Raw genomic sequence first — 6579 nt, 5'->3', positions numbered from 1 at the left:
AACATAATGCAATGCTCGAAAAAGATATATTTTGATAGTTGCAATTGCATTAAGTAAATGATCTTTGGTCCTGGTGTAATTGTTCCAGTAAATTATAGGATAATACTAAAAGATATTACAAGTATTTTCAAAATAAACGATCTAAGAGGTCTGATTTCGGCAATAGCAAAGGATGGAAGTATTTGAGAGATAACAAAGTTTGATAGTAGGGAAGGGAAGATATATGATGAATAAAGGGGAGGACTGCAATGTACCAGCACATGAGAAGATTTTTATTTTTTATCTTTTAATATGTTCCAAATAACTATTGTTTTTTATTTCTGATGGACCCATGTTTATGTAGATTAAACCAAGGTTCGCCGTATCGTACCGTACCGGTGTTTCGACCCGGGCTCGGTATCGGTACGGTACGGTGTACCGAGCGGTACACACAGGTGTACCGAGCGGTACATACAGGTGTACCGAGCGGTACACCCAGCTACAGTGTAGCTACAGTGTGCTACAGTATCGCTACAGTGTGCTACGGTATTGCTACAGTATCGGTACGGTACAGTGCGGTCCGCGTACCGCTGGTCTGTCGGACCGGTACATACCGCCCGTACCGGGCGGTACAGTCCGGTATGGCAAACCTTGGATTAAACTACTCAAAACATTGTATTGTGATCACAGAAGCCGGTATTTATTCTTGGCTTACTGATTTTTTTTATTTACCATATCCTAGGAGCCAGAATTTCACTTCTATTAGAGTAAACTTAGATTCTGATAATAGACTTGGAATTTGTAAATTTTCAGTACTTTAAATTTCTTGCTTTGGCTAAAAGAAGCATTCAAACATTTTGGAACATTTCAAAGTCGATAAAAGTTTTAGCATGAAGATAGTGGAAGCTAAAACAATATCAAGATTTTTGAGGATCAGTTTCAGATGGCTTAAGCTAGTGCATCATGTGGCTAATGCATATGTTCTCCGCAAAATTTATATTTGATACATCTAGAAAATCCTACTCATGGTGCTCCTAACCTTGCTGATCTGGGTTCCCTCAATTTTCTGTATACAGAACTTGCATGAAACCTAAAAAAAATTTACATAATTAGATCCAATACCATCATTTGTATCTCTCTTTTCTGTTATCATAGGCCAGATAATGTGACTTTTGCTTTGGCTCGTGTTATGAATTCTCTCTCTATGTGATAATTTAGAAACTTGTCAATGTTTGATAAGTCATAATGAGGAGAAAATAATGATTTTTATCTGACAGTTAACATGATATATGTTGCAACTTGCTCATGTGTAAGCCGGATTAGGCTTGACACATGAATTGAACCCAAGTACATAGTGCAAGTTAAATTACATAAATATTAATTAAATATTACACAAAATGAAGAGGAGTTGATACATGATTTAAACTTACGTACCATGATGAAAATTTATAATGGTAACCACTTATCCAAAAACTTAAGCTATAAGGAAAGGTCCAATGTATTTTAGTTATAACACCTTGTCTAGCGATTAGCATCTGTTGGAACGTCAAGCTAGTAGACAATTGAGCAATACTTTCTGTTTCTTTTCCTCTAGTATTCTTGTCTTGTTTAGTCCAATTTATATGAGCATTTTCACATAACAGTTTAGTTGACTTTCAGATACTCAGGACCTTGTTTGAGATAGTCCTATTTGAAGACTGTGGCAACCAATGGAGTCTTAGCAGACCAATGCTGAGCTTGATTTTGATAAATGAGCAGGTGACATGCTTAATTTCATGCCAAGTAACTATATCATTCCACTGTATAACTGGTCGTGGAAATATTTTTTCCATGGAAAATGAGTTATGGATTTGTTGTTGAAATGCATTTATCTCATAAAATGGAATAAAGTTTATGGTAATTGTTTTTGTTACAATTTCCCTTGATATCTAATCTAAAGGTAGACATGTAAATTATGTTATCTAGCTAAAGATACTACATAGAATTCTCAATTTCTTGCTTATTTTTGTGAGTCAGAATGCACCATCTTTGACTAAAACTGTCAAGTAGCATATCTGTTTCGTTTCGGTATTCTTTTCCTTGTTGTAATAGTATATTAATATTTACTGAGATTGAGGCATCGAATAGTTGGAGCAAAAGTGACACAAATGACTGTGCTCCTTTAAAATGAGCAGTACGTTTTGTATGGATGGCTCAAACGATCATGAAACACCAGGTTCTACTGAATTTATAGGTTTTGCCACTTCCTATGATACACTAGATCAATATGCATGAGATACAGTTTCCTGACATTCTAATACATAAAGGTTCTTATGGTAACGGTGTGCAAGTGGACTGGTAAGTGGTAAGTGGTGAGTAATCTTTGTCAAGTCAGGAGTGTCCCAAGTTTTGCATTGTGTATCTTATGACTAGGATAGATAGTTCAAGGCTTCAAGCATCATGTGGATGCTTGTGTGCATGTTCTCCAGTATTAGTTTCACATCTGGTTTATAAATAATCCGTGAAACAAATTTGTCATGATATCATCTCAAATAAAGTTTCATGTAACCTTGTATTGGATGAGATAATGGTGAACTTGAATATGAACTTTTTGTACTGGCTGAGTCGTGAGACTATAAATCTGCTGTTTGGTTGACTGGGAGCTGAGTGCAATGTACATAAGTTTTGCCAAGCACTTATACCCTTTTGGGTTTGTCATGATCTGATTGCAAAACCCAAAGTTTAGATCTAACTCTTATTACATAGTTAGAAGCAAGGATTACGATACTTTTACCTGTACCTGTACCAGAATTCTCAGGCCATTACATATGATATAATACAATATGCCTTATTACACAGCAGAAAAAATAATTAAAATGTCCACATTTATCACTATAATTGGTACACAAGCATACCTCTACAACATGGGACCAGTATGGTCAGTGTGTCACGATATTTGATTCCATCATTATAACTATGGACATATATTAGATTGTGGGCGCATACTGCAATTTAGCCGGAACAGTATGTGGTGATTGGCATGGTATAGCAAAAGAGCTATGCTGGCTCATAGACCTAGAAATTGCTCTAGGTCCATTATATTAGTGAGTACGTATTTAAATATTTTTTACCCATCAAAGTATGTGTACTTTCCAGCATAGGTTGCCAGAACTAGTGTAGGTAATGCTTTGTCAGATCACTGCTAGTGAGGGGATAAGGTAATCAAACAAGAGAGTGAAAAATAGAGTAGAGGAGGCTACATTATGAGCCCTTGCAAACCATCATATATTATGTTATACCCACATATTTCAGAGCAGGTATTTTACTGTGTGCTATGATCTAAATTAACCATTGTCCATGGTAGATCATCTGTCTCATCATTCTCCAAATGTTCGTTAGGTAAAAACACATTCCAAGTTAGGATACCTAAGCAATAATAGTTGACTCCTTATTCATCAAGTTCCTAGTGTAATGTCTTGTGAGTTTTTAGAATCTTAGATGGCTTCTACCATCTCTACCATATTTTGTAACAAGGATCGCTATTTCGGGTATTGGATCCATTTTGGTTTTGGTGATCTGATTGGATCGGTATGCATCGTACATTGGTAGGTACCGGTGTTTCAGAGAGGAAGAAAAAGAGGGAGAAGAGGAAGGGGCAGTGGAGGAAGGAGGGAGAAGAAGGAAGAAGGGGAAGCAGTGGAAGAGGAAGGAAGAAGATGGAGTAGTGGAGGAGAAAGAAGGAAGAAAATGGAGCGGTGGAGAAGGAAAAGGAGAAGAAGAGGAGGGCGTGTACCAGAGAGATAAACACTGGCGAACGGGCGAGCGACATCCAACAGCAATGGCAGCGGCATCATGGTTTGGGCTGGTCTGCCCAAAATGGTAGCGGTTCGCGTATCGGTCCATGCCCAACCCGGTGGATACAGCCTGTTTCATACTATTTTAGGCGGTACAGCAGTCCTTGTTTTGTAATCCTTCAGGAAGTGGATTTAGATCTTCCATAAGTGGGCCACTTCAAGGTCAATTTCTAGGATCTTTGTTCATTATTTCCTTGGCCATCAATCTTGCCAATTTATTGAAGGCATGATGTTTCATCCAAGGGAGCGCTGTTTTTGTTCCAAGGGATTTGCCAGGTCTCTGCAATTCTTGATGGTTTTATCACTGTTTCCTATTTCATCTTCCATACAATTGCTATCACAGTAACCTATTAATGAGATCCATTTTGTTTGCTGTTTCATTCTTGTTCTTTTTCTTCAACCAGCAATAGTGAAATCTTAAAAAATCAGGCATGACCTTATTTTATTTTCGCATCATACAGTCCATCGCATTTCTCATGCAGAAACTATTTTGCATCGGTTCTCTATGATATTTCATGGAAAAATAGATGTACTTATTTTTGGACAAATTAAACTCTGCACAACTCTCTGTGCTTTGTAGTAAATTTGATTCTGAAATAAACAATTCTAAGATATCTTATTATTCTGCATCTCAAAGTGCTTAGATTTGTTGTTGCATTGAGATGTTTCTCAGATTTTACATTGCTTCTATCTGCAGATGTTTACAAATTTGAGAATACAGATGTTGGCATCACAGGTTAGTGCTAACATTGAGCTTTCTTCTAATGTATGTCTTTACTCCTGTTGTCATTACTACCCCATCCTAAATAAGTGCTTAAAACATTGTCATTGACTGTTGATTTTGCCCTTGGGCTTTCTAACATGGTTGATTGTCTCTTTTCTTTCTCTGCTGTTGTCTTTTAATATGTCTAGTTTGGCATTTCAGCATTGTTCCTATAGAGATAGTGGACTTGGGACTTACCTATTCTGATAAGACATTTTGAACTATTTAGTGTGTATCTATATTCTTATTTTTCCAGCAACTATATGATCCAATACCTGTGATCCTATGATTGGATTTCCTTGCATATGCAGCCTATGGATCAACAGCAACGTCTTTCACTGTGTTTTGAGAAGCTGATGGCTGATGTGACGAGGAGTTTGGATTCGAAGAACAGGGACAAGTTCACCCAAAATCTGACGATTTTTAGACGTGAATTCCGTGTCTAGTAGCTGATAATTTTTCATAGACTTCTACTCTGAAGTAACCTTTCAACCATTGTTGTGTATATGCCCCATCATTGATTCTTTTGCAGTGATGCTCTCCAACAAGGGAATGCAGCCATGAGAAAATAACAGTGGTGCCTACAGTTTCCAAATTCTCTTTCTTTTTATTTAGTGGGACTGCCCATGAATTTCTGATATCAAGGACAATCATTCCTGGAGATATTTGCTTTTATATCAGAGCTTTGTCCATGTAAATTCTGTGGTGCTTTGCTTGTGGTCCATTTTATACCGGGGATGATAATGTGGGGAACTTTGAAGGGTTGGTTTGTACAGTAAAATTTGACAGTTGCTGTATATGGATAGTGGATTTCCATTTGTTGTTTTACCAATATTGTTGTTCCAAATTATTATTTTTTGTTTGATATTAAAGCAAAAAATGTATGTTAATGCCCTCTGTTAATGGTGCTCTGGTGGACATTAATTCTTTCATTGTATTTGTTGTTGACTGATATACATCCATGGTTTTATGGAGTTTTTCCTTGAGTCATCTTATGCACCTGCATCTTTTGCACCTGCTATTTAGAATATTTTATATGGTATGATATCAAGATATTCTACTTCAATATCTATCTATTTTTTCATGTACTCTATGGGAGGTAGGTTTTGTTAAATGATTGTTGTAAGAATGATGCATGGTTTCTGCTACAGCTCATCTACGCCTGCCCAACTGACATTGTTTAAGCTGTCATATAGGGCGCTGTACTTTCTTTGTTGTTACATGATGGTCAAAATTTTTTTGTTTCATGAACATTAACTTTTTGCATATTATGAAATAATGGATATATTACGTCAATTTCCTCTAGGTGTTCTCTGTAAGTTCAATTTTCTTTTCTTTTGAATGAATGTGAAACTTTATTTTTCGTGTTAGGTGTGCATCCCTGATTCTCATCATTTACTGGCCTAAATTGTCGTCACATTAGCATTGGAAAGTTGGAAGTGTCTACGATGGTGATTATAGTCTGCTGATTAACGGATTTCTTTTCCGCATTTGTTTTATTTAAGATCTAACATGCAGAATAGGGTAGCTGAGTTTTGTTTTCTGAATGGACATGATTTCTCTACATTATGTCGGGTTTTTGCTAAAATGTGGCATTCTACATTTGTATCATTTTGTGTGAAGGAGAAAGTTTTCATTTTCTTGGTTCTGCTGGAACCTTGACATTTTGTAACCCTAAACCCTATGTCTTGCAGCTCTTTCATTTTGTAACCTTGACATTGTGTGGTCTCCTTCTGGTGCCCTTTGAAATTCTGGTGGGGTGTCTTGCAATTATGGTTAGAGTTAGTCCTAGAAAATTTACCAAAGGATAATTTTGGCAACCCAACAAAGATAATAAAGCGAAAAAGATAAAAATGACAAGAACACCAGATTTACGTGGTTTGATCAACGGACGAAGGAGTAAATACTAGAGGGATTATTACAAATACCTTAGAGGGACTATTACAAAGATCTTAGGAAGATGTTCATAGGTTATAAAACATCCGAATTTATTAAACAAGAAAA

The 6579-nt window shown here is 36.5% G+C and overlaps 1 pseudogene across 1 annotated transcript in view; it reads left to right on the top strand.

The window, feature by feature from the left end:
- LOC135583973 (uncharacterized) overlaps window positions 1-5465 on the top strand; it is a 58641-nt pseudogene extending 53176 nt beyond the window's left edge. Inside the window, exons 28-30 of the transcript XR_010479493.1 lie at window positions 1639-1737; window positions 4510-4548; window positions 4887-5465. The product of XR_010479493.1 is annotated as an uncharacterized LOC135583973 (transcript). The remainder of the gene's footprint in view (window positions 1-1638; window positions 1738-4509; window positions 4549-4886) is intronic.
- The last annotated feature ends 1114 nt before the right edge of the window (window positions 5466-6579 follow it).

This window comes from Musa acuminata, chromosome BXJ1-9, assembly GCF_036884655.1.
Source record: "Musa acuminata AAA Group cultivar baxijiao chromosome BXJ1-9, Cavendish_Baxijiao_AAA, whole genome shotgun sequence".
NCBI lineage: Eukaryota > Viridiplantae > Streptophyta > Magnoliopsida > Zingiberales > Musaceae > Musa > Musa acuminata.
The sequence above is the reverse complement of the archived record's forward strand: the minus strand, read 5'-3'. Positions and strand labels throughout refer to the sequence as shown.